Source organism: Coregonus clupeaformis, chromosome 24 (genome assembly GCF_020615455.1).
Source record: "Coregonus clupeaformis isolate EN_2021a chromosome 24, ASM2061545v1, whole genome shotgun sequence".
Classification (NCBI taxonomy): domain Eukaryota; kingdom Metazoa; phylum Chordata; class Actinopteri; order Salmoniformes; family Salmonidae; genus Coregonus; species Coregonus clupeaformis.
Window position 1 is genome coordinate 59,647,364 of NC_059215.1, and position 18,401 is coordinate 59,665,764.

The following is an 18,401-nucleotide window of genomic DNA, read 5'->3' on the forward strand; positions in this document are numbered from 1 at the left end:
TGTTACTCTAAGGATTTTTTAATTGTCTTCAAAACACCTGCTTTCGAAAGTCCTTCAATTTGTGGTTCAATCCCTTGGATTGCTTCATCTTTCAATGGATACTGATTCTTCCAAGGAGGTCTGGCTCCTGGTCGAAGTTCAACTTTCACAGGTTGGGCTGATTTCACAAGTCCAATATCGGTACTGTGTTGAGACCACAAACATTCTGGAATTGTTCCAACATCTTCTCTTTCATAGGGTCTGAATTAATCTGCACACTGCAAATAGATTCATGTGTCATCCGTACAGCTTGTGGCTCTCCTTGTCCTGATCTTCACTCCTCCAAATCGCCAAATTCTCTTTCATCGGTACGAAAACAGCTTTCTCTGCTTCTGTCATCATTTCTCCTATTTGCTTCTGCTCATAGCCTTCCGAATCCAACAAGGTCACATGTGGCACACTCTTCTCAATCTCAAATTCTTTATTCAGATAATCGTCTGTGTTTATCTTCATAGCTGCTCCTTGTGGTCCTAAAATAATGCAACATGAGCTGAGTTGAACTTTCTTTGGTTGATGACTCAACCATTCCCCTGAGTTCGATTGGCCAGCATTCTTGAAATACTTGAGCGTACAATGAAATGGATATTCCGAAAGCCTCGCATCTGGCATATTTGCCACAATAAATTTCTCCCATATCTTAGCCTGCTTCAAAAAATCTTCACTGAGATTTCCAATCCAGAATACTGAAGACGAATCCATCTCTGTCATCATCAACAATTGGTAAACCTTTCCCTTTGGCACTTCTACCAGACAGCAGTCTGGTGTACATATTATTGTACAGTTCAACTTACACAATGCATCTCTTCCCAACAATGCAATAGGTGTATGTTCTGATACCAGTATGGGTATTGTAATTTTCTGATTTTTATAGCAGAGCTCAATTGGTTCCGTAAGAGGAATCAGCTGTTTTACTCCCTCAAATCCAATTGTCCTAATTAGTTGATTGGACATAGGGAGATGTGTAGCATCTTCAGGCCGAATGCAGGTAAAAGCAGCTCTGCTATCCGCCATCACTTCTTCAGAACTAGAATATCTTGTATTCTTCTTCTTCAAACATCCATCACCCCTTCTTTCCGCTCTGGCCAACCTCCGTCTGATCACAGGGTCATATCCACCCATGATCTCTTCTGAATCACTCTGATCATCATCATCATCTTCATCTTCAAGTTCCATCCTCCTGAACCTCACTCCACCCTTAGTTTCCAGACATCTCGTTTTCTTCTTACTTTTGGAGTTTGGATTAATTTTTATGGTCGTTTCTGCATGTCCTCTCTCTATTATTCGTTCATCTTCATCTCTGATGCAATAATCACCCTCCTGAATGATCACTGGAAGCTGAGGATAGACGTCCTTAAACTCTACTTCTTTCTCATAAGGTGGGGGTCTTTTTGCTGAATCCGTATGTGAGAAAGGTGTACTGACTTCTGTCATTAGTTTTTCTGTCACCTTCACCTCTTTTACCATTTTCTCTATACCTTTGTTTCTTTTATCGTTGGTATCTTTCATCAGTTTTTGTCCTTCATTTTCAAACAGCTTAAGAACACCCAGCTCTCTTGGTCTCTTTTCTTTACGTTGTTCCCTTTTTTCCCCCTTCTTTTGATCTGCCTTATGAATTGACAGAAGCACTTTCATTATGTTGATGACGTCAGGGTTAAGAGTCCCTTCCACTGGCCATGGTTGTTCAATGTCAGGCCAACGTTTATTCCATTTTCCAGATAATCTTGCAATACCACCAACTAGAGGATTACTATTTTGTACTACATCAACAGGAGTAATTACTTTCATCGTTTTTTATGTCCTTTTTCCCCATTGTAACAACTCTTTTATATTCCTTTATTGTGAATTATTTTATTATTTTAGACTATATAGCTTATGGTTCCCTCCCTTTTTAATATTTTCTTCATTTTTTTCTTCCCCAAATTAATTAATTAATCAATCAATTAATTTATGAATTTATTCATCAATTTACTTATTTGTTCATTTTATTTTATTATATTTTACCAAATTATTGATTAGTGGCAATCTTACCACATCCGATCAGGAAAAGTAAAGGAAAGTAGTCAACTTCAGAGCAATCCAAAAAAGAAAGACCTATAATCCAGCAACACTTCAGCACTCACAAACCAATTGCTTAATAAGCACCCAATGACCTTAATTTTACAGAATAATGTCAGTATTCGATTCCCAACACAACTCTAATCAAACCAACTTATGCACAAAAACTTCAATATGCAATTACATCAATTGATCAGTCTGTTGCCAAGTCCCTGTCAAATTGTCACAACATCAAATATGCTAGGCACACAAAATATCCTGTATGGGAAGGTGTTTTGTAAATAGAACAGTACTGGCCTTAGTTTGACTTGATCCGTTGCAGCACACCCTGTCGCGTGATGCACTCGTCAGCACCTCCTCTCTCTCCTCCTTCTCCTCCTCCTCGTCTCTCACATGACAGAAAAACAAAGGACAGACAAGAATTTAGTATTTTATACACTCACTGAATTATTTCAATCATTCAATATTCCTCTGTTCACATCCGCACTAAGAAATAAGCAAACAACTTAACTTAAATATTTATAGATAGCTCAATAACATTTTATTTTATTTATTTTTAATCCGTCAACATATCTCTAGTTTATCAATTCGATAGGTCTCAAGAAAACAGTTTCATTGTTAAACAACAGCCGATTTAACAAACAGAATACACTATTAGTGTCTAAATCTTTCTCCTTTCTTCTCTGTCTGCTCTGAGTCTGCGTCTCCCAGCAGCTCAGTGCAGGCAGGGGAGTGGCATATTTGCCCTACGTAACTCTAAACTCATAAAATCCCACGCATGCGTAGTTCATTCAACAATACGATTTCAGAGTGGATGGAGCTCTCTCCCAGCTAAACAACAGAAAGTAGAGACACCAACTTTGCCTCCGTTCTTCATGAGGCAAACAGTAACACTTTAACAGAGCTTACAAACCAACATAAAACGTTGAACACAAATCCTACTTTGAAGTTTCTTAACTTCCCTTTATCCTAATCTGCAGATTTATAGTTATTTTCTTATCCATTACAAAACATCTCTATACACTATTAAAAACTCCTCCCTGTAGGCTCATGATATTCTAATAGTTAGTAAACGTTCTCTTTTTATAGAGAGTCATGACATTTTTAACCTTAACGTCCTTCCAGGGGGCTCACATATAGTTAACAACCACCAACGTTCTCACCCACGGAGACTCACAAGATCTCCAACACAAATCCCATCCCAACATGAGTCGACACACAGCTCAGACACAACAGAGACGTCTCCACTCCACCATTTTTCTCTCTCACACACACACACACACATACACAGTTTAAGAGGCTTTTTCCGTTCCTACGGACCTCTAAGGTAGTATTCTACCTCCATTGCGCCGTATATTTCCATTGTTCCTAAATTTATGTTACCACGAGTTCGCAGACATTCGATGAGCGGTTACATCAATCATATACTTCGTCAACTATAAGTTGAGCGGTAACTTGCAACCGAATATATACACCACAACCCCAAGTCCCCTGGACTCACCTAAATTCACCTAACGTGCTTTTAGGATTTTTCGGCCCATCCTAATGATCGCCTCGTTTGAGGGCTTCCATAGATTCGCAATGTCCTAATTTGTATAACTTTCCTTGGCCTTATTCCTTCATTCTATTCTACAATAGTTATAGACACTCCCCCCCTGTTTGCGTAGTTACCAGGGCAAACAAATTTAGAATTTTAGAACGGACTCCTATCCCACAGCAAATAACAGCAAAATGTGCACACATAAGTCTTTTAAACGGTACATTTCTCCAGCGCAAACACCCATAAGCAAGCGAACCAACCAGCGCACAAAATTGTGAGAAATCTCACCTTATGAGCTGGCGTCTTGAGCGGGAGTCACTTCGGAGCTCATGAATGGAACACTGGAGAGACGCATCATGCCCCAAACGTTCCTCGTCGCCATTTTGTGGTATCTAAATAATAATGCTAATTTTGCTGTGAGAACAAGGAGTCCGCTTACTCTGTACATTGATTATAAAGGTTTATTTATATCACAAGATTTCAGCGTAAATTGACAGACATCTGCAGGCATCTGGAGAACAACAGACTCAAAATAATATGTTGTTCTGTCCTCCTTTGTCCCCACCAAGTATTTATAATCTTTACCATGATATGGGTGGGTTCCAGACTTCCTCTCTTTTATGGGGTGCCCCTATAAAACTGCTCCCCAGATGCTTCCCTAAGCTGAATCAACATCCTCCAAGATACCATTTGCAAACGTTAGCAAAGTCATAAATTCCTTAGACACCACACTAGTTAATAAATTACATATATGCGCTCACATATTTTATTTTGTAGTATTTGCGTGCACTTCCTCTTCAGGCAGCAGACCGGAGCAGAGGAGAAGAGCAGGAGACCGGAGGGTAACACTCAGCTCTGCACAAATGAGTTGTGAATGTAAGTAGTCAACATAAAACTTGCTTGAATGTTTGTTTCTGGAGGTTCAACGTGTTTTTAAGACAGACAAAGTGAGTCACGTTAGCAATGTAAAACGGTTATCCGTTAGGTTAGCAAGCTAACATGCAAAGTCATCCCGCCAGTTAGCTAGCTGTATAGGCTACATGGCTAGGCTAATGTAGTTGTAAAAAACTGGTTGAGCCCAACGTGCAGCGGTGGATAGTAAGGTATCATGTACTGCTCAATAAAAACTTCTGTGCTGGAGCTGTGTCAGTGTTGTGAATGAAAGCAGAAGCTAACTCCACGTGTTGTGCCTTAGGCTAACTGATAGCTATTCTCTGCGAGTTGAATTAGCTGGTTAATTTTTTTGTATAAATGTTTTTGTTATTGCTACGATAAGAATTTATGGATGCTACCAGCCCAACGTTACCTAACTTTGACTTATTTGTGTAATAAAATGTTTTGAATAGTCTAACAGGCATCTTACACATCTACTTTGTTTTAATCAATGTTGGTGTAGCTATATTGTTGTACACTTTTAGTATGTGGAATATATGACTGCAGCTTTTGATAGTTCTGATGGAGGTTTAAACTTCATGACAGGTGTCCTGTAAAATAATATTTTTTTGTGTGTTTTCAGGTTGCTGCAACAAATATGACTTGGCACTGTAAGTTGTGTTCAGCTTCTTTTACCACTAGAAAATATTTATTTAAACACTGCAGACTGCAGCACAGCCACTTTTCAAAAATGAGCCCACTCCCATGCCTCCATGATGACACTTAGTGCACTGAGTACTCATCTGTCAAGATATCATACTCAAGAACATAACAGCAATGCAAAGGAGATTCAGGAACTTGTGACTTTCAAGTGTCCTTTATGCACATTTCAGCAACCTTTTTCTGAGTCTGTACTCCTCAGTCACATAAGAACACACTTAAAAAAGCATGAGACAGTGGTATGCCCATACAAAGGTTGTAACTATAGCACAAATGTATACGCTTCTTTTAATTCCCATAAAGGTAGAGTGCATCAAGCGAGTCTTGCGTCAGACTTTGGTAGTGACATTGTCTATGAACATACTTAGAATCTCCAAGGCACCAACTCTAACATCACTATTGATGTGGATGAAGAGTGTCCAGTTCAGAGCACAGAAATGCAGGATGATGAGCAGTGTGATACTTCAAAACTAAAAAATCAGCTCAAACTTAATGCAGCATCTTTATTTCTAAGATGCAGGCTATCCTTCATGTGTCAAACACAGCTTCACAAGAAATAGTTGATCACTTGAATCAGATCTTCTCTTTATCTCAGCCATTGATCAAGGATGCAATTAATGATATATTGCAGAGACATGGTCACAATATCACAGATTCCACACTCAATGAAGTTGTCAGTGTTGTCATGGACTCTAATGTTGTATTTAGTGCAACCTCCAAAGGTGCAGAGTTGTCCTCTTATAAGCAAAGGAAGACATTTATAGAGCACAACTATCCATTGGTAATGCCAGTAGAGTACCATTTAGAAGCACCTGGTCATACCATCATGTATGTTCCAATCCTTCAAATGATTCAGGAGCTGTTTAAAAACACAGATATCCTGAGCAAGATCAGAGAACCAAACACTTATTATGTGTCATATCGTGATGGCTCTCATTTCCAGGAAAATGAGTTACTCTCAACAGAAGATCTACACCTAGCAATACAGCTATATATTGACGATCTTGAAATCACTAACCCTCTCGGCACATCACGTAAAGTTCACAAACTTTGTGCTGTATACTGGGTCCTAGCAAATGTGCCGCCCAAGTATAGATCAGCAATGCACACTATACAATTGGCCATGCTAGCTAAAGTGACAGACCTCCAGAAATATGGATATGCAGCTGTACTTGCTCCACTGGTTCGTGATGTTCACACACTTGAACAGGATGGTGTTTTCATTTAATCTGTTGGTCAGAATGTGAAAGGCTTCTGTGTTTCTGCTGACAATCTGGCTGCACATGGGTTAGGTGGCTTTTTGGAGTCATTCAGAGCAGATTATGTTTGCAGATTCTGTATGGCCACAAGTAAACAGTTTCAAACAACTGAGGTAAAAAAGGAGGAATTTGTCCAGAGAACCAAAGCGAGTCATGACATTCATGTACAAAATGTCCTCCAAGTTGAGAGTTCAAGCAGCCAATTTGGGGTTAAAGGTGATTGTGTCTTCCGTGAGTCACTTGAGCACTTCCACCCTATCACAGGTTTTCCTCCAGATCTACTACACAATCTTTTGGAAGGAATCGTTCCAGTTGAACTTGCACTTTGCATTAGAGAAATGATTTGGCTTAAGCACTTCACTTTAGAGTATTTGAACCAAAGGATCACATCATTCCCATATCAGCACACTGATAAAGTAAAGAAACCTCATCCAGTTCCCAAAACATTCACGACCCAGAAAACAATTGGAGGCAACGGGCATGAAAATGCCACGCTGCTCAGACTACTTCCGTTACTTGTAGGCAGTAAAGTACCAGAGGGTAATGTTGCATGGGAGGTTTTGATGGACTTGAAAGAGTTGATGGAATTAGCATTGTGCCCATCATTTTCTGATGAAACATTGGACTATTTTGTTTGCAAAATCAGTGACCACAGACAGATCCCACAAGAGGCTTTCCCTGAGTTTAGGCTTCGTCCTAAACATCACTATGTGGAGCATTACCCCACCTTAGTTAAGTGCTTTGGGCCCCTGGTGCATGTTTGGACCATGCGATTTGAAGCTAAACATCGCTTCTTCAAGAGAGTGGTGCATGACGCTCAAAACTTCAAACATTTCTTGAAGACACTGGCAATCAGACACCAACACATGATGGCATATCACCTTGGTTCACCATAGTTTTTCAAACCAAAAAACGCAAACATCCAGGGTTGACTCTGTTTTGGTTTCAGCTCTACCAGAAGTAGCTCAGGCTCACATTAGAGGACAAACAACTAGTGACACTGTCTATCGTACATCAAAGGTGACCATTGATGGCACAGACTATACCAGTGGCATGTTTGTGTCAGTTGGAATCAGTGGCGGACTGTCAAAATTTTGCAGACAAACACAGATCTACCTTGTGAATCACAATGTTTATTTTATCTGTTGTGATTATGACTCCTGGTATGTAGAGCATCTTCGATCCTATGAGCTGTCAGCCATACAGGGAAGCCTGTCTATCCACCTGCAATCTGACTTCAATGATACAATCCCACTCTCTGCATACAAGATTGATGGCTTGCTGCTGTTGACTCCCAAGAGGTTCATACAAGTGAGACAAAATTAAGACCACTCTATGGTAAGTAATTCTTCATAAAATCATTAATTGTTCATTTATTGGAAAATGTGCTCAATATAATCAATCATTATATAAATCAACAAACCTGCAAACAACAAACCTGCCTGATAAGTTTTGGAGACATGCAGTGTTTGTTTTGCCATACATTCATTTTTTTTTTCTTTCAAACACTGTCACTTTGGCATGGAGGTATAAAGCATTATGAATGCTGAACACGTTGGAGGTTGTCATTAATGATTATAAACATTTAGAAAGCCTTATAAATGCACTATAATGTCTGTGTGCTGATGTGTTTTTAACCTCCAAATCTCTTTATGTATTAAAGTGATGGCAGCTGAAGCCCCACAAAACATGATCCTTCATGTCATCGAGGCAGACCGTGTTAGAAAATTAAAACTCAGCTCCCGTCCAGCCTCTGTTGATGCAGTGATTGAGATTTTAAAAGAACAACTGGAATTGGACTGTGACTTCAGTTTGCAATACAAAAGATCCAGACTTTGATGGAAAACTCACTTGCCTTACCACAAAAAGTTACCACAAAAAGCCTGTGTTCATATTTCAGTTAGACAGGATTCCAGTTCTCTTGCATCAACTGATACCCTTTCAGATGTGTCATCCACAGAACGTCTGAGCAGATGGCCTCCAGGTCCTTTACAAATTCCCACATTTGCATTTGACGTTGAGCTGACACTTAGAGATGGGAATGCTGAATTTGAAAGGAATGAAAGACCTCTTCAGTTGTCAAGGGACCAAAAGCACAATATTTTAGACAAACTGGCATCTACCATATATGGTTTTAAGGCTTACCCCAGTGATAAAGAGATAGCAATGGTGGCTGAAGCTCTTGTGAGGAAACACCCCTGTTTAAAAGAAGCAGGATCTGACAATGGATGGAATGGCTGGAAGAACAGCATCAAGTTTAAAATGGGCAATTACAGGACCAAGATGAGAAGGGCTGGATGTCAGGAGGTCGCTGTAAATGCTGGGAAAAGAAGCCGAAAAAACCCTGAGAATGAACCTTCACACTCCAACATCAAAAGGCCTAAGTGTGCAGAGGTCAACTTTCTGCCTAACTTTCCTCAAGGAGAGGATCCCTCAAGTCTTGACGTTTTGAGGCAGGCTATTGTTGAGGAAGTAAAGAAGACTGAGAGAAACCTACCCCTTATTAGTAAGATGATGCAGAACACGTTGCCTTGCGACGACAGACTATTGTAATGTCCTGCCCACCGGTGAAAGAGCTAATGGACCTCTGGCCTGCTCTTCATATGCAGTCTGAGGTAAAATCATCATCAATTTAATAAATAAATTCATTTTGTAGGTTATGTTTTCTGTTTTTATCTTTGCTACTGTATGTCACATTATGTGTAATGTTGCCTAATTTCATTCATCCTAAAATAAATAATTGCTGTTACTGTCCTTTCCTCAATGGAGGTATATGCAGAGTTCCAACGGATAACTAACCAGAACCTACCTAACACTTTCTATGCCGAGCTTGATCGCCACACTCCTCGTTTGATGGCCTTATTTAGACAGAAAGCTTCCAAAACTGAAAAGACTGCAGATGCTTTGGCAAACATTTTCAAAGTCCATGATACACAGGTGATTATACATTTCACAGGTAGTCTTAGTGTAATGTTGGGAGTTTAATGCTTCAAATAAGCTTTTGAATTCCACAATTGCACCAGTCAGCAGGTTATTAGTGGATTTATGTGCAGATATTGGCAATTAATTAATTAATTAATTAATTAATTAATTAATTAATAATTAGTTGGGACTGTTTGTCATTGGGTTTGATAAGTAAACTTGTCACAACACTATTTTAATCTTCTTAGGAATTACATGATGTCCACACAAGGCGTACCACTGTTCTCCATGCCCTTCCTGATTATCTACTAGAGGAAGTCTCTGGATTTTTCAGAACATGTGTGGTAAATCCCAGTAAAGAGATATCAGGCCTATTGTACTGTAAATTAACAAATTCATATCTTCATTTCATTTCCAACACACTAGAATTTCTGTATATGTACCAGTGTTTCAACTACAAACCTCTGGCAAGATGTTTATAAGTGTGAAGTGTCATTTTGAGCCCATTACAGCATCAAAAAATCAACTGCAAAGAAAATCAAGTAGCCGTCATTAGCCTCACAGTGGAACACATAAAAGTAATCTCACTTTCTCAGCAACGAGAGCACAACGCAGCAGAATGAACAGGAGTCTTTCAGACTTGTGTATTTATTGTTATTTATATGACATCCAACTAGGGGTGGAACAGTACACAGAAGTCACGGTTCGGTTCATACCCGGTTCAGACATCACGGTTCGGTTTGGTACAATGGAGGGGGAAAGCAAAACAAAAATGCAGAAGGCACATTTTTTTATTGTGCATGTCTCAGGCTGTCCACTGAGCTAGCTGTAACAGCTTGAAGTGTATAAAGTAAGATGTAAACAGTAAACAAGAAGTATCCTGCATCATCTCCAGACTCCATCTGTAACTTGTAAACAAAATAAGACAATCAGCTAGTAGTGTGATATGGGAGACAAGCGCTGCTCTCATATGTGAATGCACAGAGCAGGGATGTTAAAAGAGCAGCTTCGGTTACACAGAGCAGTTGACAAGTTTTGGTGTTAGCTTCACACGCTAACGGCAAAGCTAACAGCTAACGGCGGAGCTAACAGCTAATACCGGAGCAAACAGCGAATCAAACGGGCCTGGAGGCCATTTGTGGTCGAGGCGAGAAGGGATACAGCTACATCCGTGTTTGGTTGTATTTGGAAGGGACTAGTTCACTTCATGTGGACTCTTCATTTGGACTGGACTGACTGACTCGACATGTAGGCGGGGCTCGGGAGCTTCAGAGCTAAGGGCAGGGCTACAGATTAGGTGTCCCTAAAGAACCGCTTGTCTAACAGTAGTTCCGCATTACATTCATTAATTTGCACTCAAGTTTTATTTATTTTTATACTGTGTATTCTCCGTGTAAATTCATGTACCGTACCGAGACGCCCGTACCATTTCGGTTCAATACAAATACATGTACCGTTCCACCCCTACATCCAACTGTAATCAAAATTGCCACAGCCATAGTTTCAGTAAATGTGATTAGTATATGTTCTCCTTCATTTTTTAAAGGATGATATGGATGAGCCAGACCTGTGGGATGCATCAGTGGTCCTCCTTACAACAGTCAGTGATGATGCCACAAGCCCAGTTCACTACCACCCAGTGAGAGTCTCTGTCGTCCTAGAGGGTGATGTGGTTGTCAATCTCCCCAGGCTTGCTGATGCCTTCCTGGTAATGTTCGGCCTGATTTATGCACTACATCTCAGCTATCCCAAGGGACTGACAAACACTTTTGAGTTCACACAGAAAATCTTACTTGGTCTTGATGACTCTAAACTGTCACCCAAGCTGCAGACTCTTAAAAATTAGCTGATGTTGTATGTGTAACTGAAGATCTAAAAAGGAGTGGTGGATTCTGATGGCTCACTCTGTTAGAGCATAGTCCACAATGAGAATATGTCATGTCAGGTCCATGTTGAATACTGTTCAACTGTTTATGTTAAAGTTGCTGCTCTACTCAACTGGTTTTCAGCCAAATGGCACAAAGTACACACTGTCTTTGTACGTTTTAATGTACATTTTATTGTTATTAAACTGAAAATCAGGGTTGAATTAAGTGTTTATATATGGATTATATTTTTATTCATAATTCAAATTGAAAGGCCAAAGAGAAAACGAAGCGAGATCAAATTAAAAATATTATTATTTTACTACACTACTAGGAAAAATCATGCCATAATTAAATTTAAAAAGTCAAATTTAAAATGCAAAGCTTCAACTGTCAGCTGGAAGTCGTTTCAGACCCTCCCACCAGCCGTTGGGCCATGCCTCCTCATTTAAATTGACACCTGTCACTTCTAAATGAAAAGCTTAAATCAAAATGTAAAAGGTGAATCTGAAAATGTCAATGTCAAATGTAAAACGTAAAATTCAAAAGATAAAATGTCAAATTGAAAATTATAAAGGGGAAAGGCTAAAATAAAACAATTATATTTTAGATTTGAATTGAAGTATTTCCATTTTAAGCTTTTACATCATACATTTAATTATGGCATGATTTTTCCTAGTAGCGTAGTAAAATAATACTATTAATTTGATCTTGCTTCGTTTTCTCTTTGGACTTTCAATTTGAATTATGAATAAATATATCCTCCATATTTATACACTATGGCATTTTGTTTTTAAAATGTGTACTATATAGCTTTGGGAAGTACATTTTTATCAGAAAGGAAAGCTCTTCATTGATACATTTTCATAAATAAATAAACTGTCCTCAAAGTTTCAGGCTACTTTACTTTAGTAAAGTAGCCACCTTTCTAGTCGGAAACAGTGTTATAGGGACTGTATTTTCTTCTGAGGATGGGATGTTTATTCAGTTATGGAAATGGTTAAAATAATTTTTATTGTCTTATTAATATATAATTAATTTTGCTTTTCGAGTTTGAATTAATTTTCTAAAACTATACAGTGCACCCTGAAGTTGCTAGATTTGAACCAGATAGCCAAAGGAAGGCTAAACACTGCCTTTGTACATGTTAATGTACCGTTTTGAAATTTTAACAGTTTTAGTTGTGAAGAATTTACAAGCAATTTGTTTATACATTGCTGCACTGCAAGTTTACAACCAGATGGCCAAAAGTGTGCCTTTGTAATTGTTTATTTAATTCTCTTTTTAATTCTTAATTATTTGTATTACTATTATTGTTATATTACTATTATTATTAAATAGATTGTTTCATTTTGTGCTAAAAGGCACAGGTGTGGGCAAATAATCTTTCTAAACAAATGTTTGGTCACCACCCAAGACTTGCTGATGCCCTCCTGGTAATGTTGTATTAACAGTTTATAAGCTATTTGTGATATAATGATATTTTCTTAATGTAATTTTAGCTTTTCTGAGTTTGAATATGTTCTACTATTACATAGTTCATCTTAAAGTATAAACAAAATGCCCAGAAGTCGACTTGTTAATTGTTATTTTTTATTTATGTTTTTTTATTTAATATTTTTTTGCTAAAAGACTGGGCAAGAAAAGTTTATACTAAACATATGAATAGATTATGTTTTTTTGTTTGACCTTTAAGTCAAGAGTACTTATTATTTTTAAGGCAATCAGTTGCCACAAATATTTTAAGTTTGGTGGTAAATTATTTTGAGTTGTAACAAGTCTATGTTTTTGAGTTATGAGTAATCAGAAGATTGATTGAAAAAACGAATAAATGTTAAGTTAACTCAGGATATTTATGTTTCATTTTCATGCTTGAAATTATTAAGTTCTCTTGAGATATTGCAATGAGAAAGATGAATAAATATTCTGAGTAGCATAAACTGAAAATGTTTGAGTTGGCTTAATCAGTAAATTTAATTGAATTATAATTTAAAATTACATTTAACATGAACTCCAAATATATAAGCAATGATATACTCAAATGTTTGAGTTTATGAACTCAAAAAAACTGTGGCAACTGATTGCCTCACTTTCTTAAAGTTCTGCTTACTTATTCGGGTTTACAGTGTATATGTCTGTGCTATGTGCAGGCAGCTAGTATAATTATTGTTTGTGAAGTAAGTATGGTGATTATTATTAAGGTTCTGGTCGTTCTGAGATACCAACAAGTAGGCTATACAATATCAAGACATACAGTGGGGAAAAAAAGTATTTAGTCAGCCACCAATTGTGCAAGTTCTCCCACTTAAAAAGATGAGAGAGGCCTGTAATTTTCATCATAGGTACACGTCAACTATGACAGACAAAATGAGGAAAAAAAATCCAGAAAATCACATTGTATGATTTTTAATGAATTTATTTGCAAATTATGGTGGAAAATAAGTATTTGGTCAATAACAAAAGTTTCTCAATACTTTGTTATATACCCTTTATTGGCAATGACACAGGTCAAACGTTTTCTGTAAGTCTTCACAAGGTTTTCACACACTGTTGCTGGTATTTTGGCCCATTCCTCCATGCAGATCTCCTCTAGAGCAGTGATGTTTTGGGGCTGTCGCTGGGCAACACGGACTTTCAACTCCCTCCAAAGATTTTCTATGGGGTTGAGATCTGGAGACTGGCTAGGCCATTCCAGGACCTTGAAATGCTTCTTACGAAGCCACTCCTTCGTTGCCCGGGCGGTGTGTTTGGGATCATTGTCATACTGAAAGACCCAGCCACGTTTCATCTTCAATGCCCTTGCTGATGGAAGGAGGTTTTCACTCAAAATCTCACCATACATGGCCCCATTCATTCTTTTCTTTACACGAATCAGTCGTCCTGGTCCCTTTGCAGAAAAACAGCCCCAAAGCATGATGTTTCCACCCCCATGCTTCACAGTAGGTATGGTGTTCTTTGGATGCAACTCAGCATTCTTTGTCCTCCAAACACGACTCGAGTTGAGTTTTTACCAAAAAGTTATATTTTGGTTTCATCTGACCATATGACATTCTCCCAATCCTCTTCTGGATCATCCAAATGCACTCTAGCACGGGCCTGGACATGTACTGGCTTAAGCAGGGGGACACGTCTGGCACTGCAGGATTTAAGTCCCTGGCGGCGTAGTGTGTTACTGATGGTAGGCTTTGTTACTTTGGTCCCAGCTCTCTGCAGGTCATTCACTAGGTCCCCCCGTGTGGTTCTGGGATTTTTGCTCACCGGTCTTGTGATCATTTTGACCCCCACGGGGAGAGATCTTTCGTGGAGCCCCAGATCGAGGGAGATTATCAGTGGTCTTGTATGCCTTCCATTTCCTAATAATTGCTCCCACAGTTGATTTCTTCAAACCAAGCTGCTTACCTATTGCAGATTCAGTCTTCCCCAGCCTGGTGCAGGTCTACAATTTTGTTTCTGGTGTCCTTTGACAGCTCTTTGGTCTTGGCCATAGTGGAGTTTGGAGTGTGACTGTTTGAGCTTGTGGGCAGGTGTCTTTTATACTGATAACAAGTTCAAACAGGTGCCATTAATACAGGTAACGAGTGGAGGACAGAGGAGCCTCTTAAAGAAGAAGTTACAGGTCTGTGAGAGCCAGAAATCTTGCTTGTTTGTAGGTGACCAAATACTTATTTTCCACCATAATTTGCAAATAAATTCATTAAAAATCCTACAATGTGATTTTCTGGAATTTTTTTCCTCAATTTGTCTGTCATAGTTGACGTGTACCTATGATGAAAATTACAGGCCTCTCTCATATTTTTAAGTGGGAGAACTTGCACAATTGGTGGCTGACTAAATACTTTTTTTCCCCACTGTATATGTATTTTTCTATTAGTGTATTTGAGTTTGTTCTGTCGTTTCTGGATGATTAAATTGAAATTGCATCCAACTTTATATGGCTTGTTTTAGATATAGTGATATTTGAGAATTGATTTCATTTCAAATAACTGAAAGTGAGAGGTTGTAATCTGAATAAAGGGGGAAAATGCCATTTATTGAACGTGGTGAGACAGTCTTACACATTTCTAGAGAACCAGTTCGGATTTAAGTATAACTTTTGTATGACTGAAGCTTTTAGTGGTAGGTCCAAGCTTAAAATATTTAATCAATTCTGTCCTCTCTATTGATATTCATTTTATAAATAGGCCCGTTTAATTTTGTCTGGCTTGCTGTTCCAAATCAAATGGAATATTTATTTTTCATATAAATTAAAAAACTGTTCGCTAGGTGTAGGCAAGACCGTCAACTGGGATAATACTATAGAGTTAATCAGTGTGATGTGAGGCTTCTTGTTTGCACGGGCAATGTCTCCGGCCAACACCAGGATCTCAGCAGTCAGGCACTCGAGCACGGCAGCCAGGTAGACTGGTGCGACAGCGCCCACACGCTCGGCATAGTTGCCTTTGCGCATCAGCCTGGGCATCTCGTAATCCATCTTGATTTAAATGTTCATGTAAAATGTGTTCCCAACATTGAAAGAATGTCTGTGTTTGTGTGTGATTTTTTTTATTCCAGGAAGATGAAGGGGGTGATGTCCTGCAGGACCTAGCAAAACATGTAAGGAAAATCGTTGTGTACTAACCTGGGATATTTACGTTAAGGATTATGTTTACCAATAGATGACAGTATTGACTCAATACGGGGTTTGCTTTCCGCTATTGGTAGCCGTTCAAATGTCTGACATATAACCGTGCTCGAGAAAGCCACAGGTAGCGTAATGTATTTCAGCAGATTTCGTGCGTTTCTGTGTGAAAAGACACGAATTTATGTGCTACTTAATTCGTGCGAAAAGACACCAATTTAACCAGTAGGCTACACACAACAACCATAAACGGATAGCCTATTTTTCTTTATTTTCTTTATTATAGTTGTGAATATACAGAAATGTTGTCTTTATTTAATAATGTTTCAAACATTGTAGTTGTATGCCTATGTACTGTTTGAGATTTTCTGAACATCATTTATGAGAAAATACACACATTTACGTGCAACTTAATTCGTGGGAAAAATTGTTTTATTAATGTTAACGCTGTTTTCTATGCTTGATTTCGATTAATACTTTGGGATACTGGTGCACTTTTGGTCAGAAAGGCCCCTTTTTCGTGTAGGCAACAGTACACGATTTTCTTCATAATGCATTTCATATTCCGTATAGCCTAAATTACACAATTTTCTTCATAATTCATTTAATACATGTTAAAGAGGTTAATGTAAAATAATGAAATGTCGGCTTTCACTTATGGCACTTCCAAGGCCTTTCTATTATGGTTATGTCAATCATATTATATACTTGTTGTAACACGTTCAACCAGTTAGCAAGTCAGAAATGTCAGTTTCCAAGTACCGACTAGCACTTGAATGCTGTATTATGCCAACTTCACATTCTCGTGGAAAATGGGAAGTTGTAACTCCGACATGATTGTGTTCAAGTGGTTTTGAAGTCGGAACAATTCTTAAACCAATAAGATTGGCAACAACATTTTCACAATTTCTCACTTGTAATTCGAACTTGTAGGGTCATTCAAGTGAAACTTCCCAGTCGGAACTAGGTATTTCCGATAACTCTGCTAGCACCCTGAACGCGACATTAATATGTGTGATCGACAACAGTAGGGTCTGGGTCCCGGCGTGTCCAGTCCCCATACCCATTCCATAGGAGTGAGTGTCAGTAGTCTACTATATGTCCGTGCTATGTGAAGTAAGTATGGTGATTATTATTAAGGTTCTGGTCATCTGAGATATCAAGAAGTAAGGATATACAATATCAATAAATATATATTTTTTTCTATTCGTTTTTTTCCACAAATAGACAGGTATTTTTACCTTTCCTTGGTAGCAAGATCTTATAATTTTTTGCTAACTTTCTATTAACATTTAATAGAGTGAGATCATTTTATTTATTTTGGGATATGTATCCACATCACCATCAGACCATTTTATTGGTAAACTACAAGTTGTATTGTCAGTGATCCAATTTACAGTTTAGTCATTTAGCAGACGCTCTTATCCAGAGCGACTTCCAATTAGTGAGTGCATTCATTTTTCATTCTGGCCCCCGTGGGAATCGAACCCACAACCCTTGCGTTGCAAGCGCCATGCTTTACCAACTGAGCTACAGGAGGGCCAATACCTTATATAGTACATTTATCATAATGTGGTTCTATTCCAGAGAGGTTAGAAAATGTATCTAGATCCTCTGAGTCTGCAAGTACGTTTTAAGCTGAGTTCTATGAACATTGTCCAAAATCATGTTTTAGGCCAAATCCGCAATGTGACCAGTTCAGCATATGACAGGAGACACTGTTTGAGTGTAACAAACGTGAAACATTTCTTTTAGCCATTTCGCATGAAAACAGGGTCCAAAATCATGGGTTTTCGTTCAGCACTGGAAGGACAGGCGCGCTCTACAATTGGCAAGGGTTTTCAAGTCTGCAAGTACGTTTTAAGCTGAGTTCCATGAACATTGTCCAAAATCATGTTTTAGGCCAAATCCACAATGCGACCAGTTCAGCATATGACAGGAGACACTGTTTGAGTGTAACAAACGTGAAACAATTATTTTATCAATTTCGCATGAAAACAGGGTCCAAAATCATGGATTTTCCTTCAGCACTGGAAGTACAGGCGGGCTCTACAATAGGCAAGGGTTTTCAAGTCTGCAAGTACGTTTTAAGCTGAGTTCCATGAACATTGTCCAAAATCATGTTTTAGGCCAAATCCGCAATGTGACCAGTTCAGCATATGACAGGAGACACTGTTTGAGTGTAACAAACGTGAAACATTTCTTTTAGCCATTTCGCATGAAAACAGGGTCCAAAATCATGGGTTTTCGTTCAGCACTGGAAGGACAGGCGCGCTCTACAATAGGCAAGGGTTTTCAAGTCTGCAAGTACGTTTTAAGCTGAGTTCCATTAACATTGTCCAAAATCATGTTTTAGGCCAAATCCACAATGCGACCAGTTCAGCATATGACAGGAGACACTGTTTGAGTGTAACAAACGTGAAACAATTCTTTTAGCCATTTCGCATGAAAACAGGGTCCAAAATCATGGGTTTTCGTTCAGCACTGGAAGGACAGGCGCGCTCTACAAT

The 18,401-nt window shown here is 38.6% G+C and overlaps 1 long non-coding RNA gene across 1 annotated transcript; it reads left to right on the top strand.

The window, feature by feature from the left end:
* The first annotated feature begins 4,435 nt into the window (after nt 1–4,435).
* LOC121537566 lies at nt 4,436–7,935 on the top strand. The gene is made up of 3 exons (XR_005995103.2): nt 4,436–4,510; nt 5,151–5,178; nt 7,658–7,935. It is a non-coding gene; the product is annotated as an uncharacterized LOC121537566 (long non-coding RNA).
* Nucleotides 7,936–18,401: the final 10,466 nt, after the last annotated feature.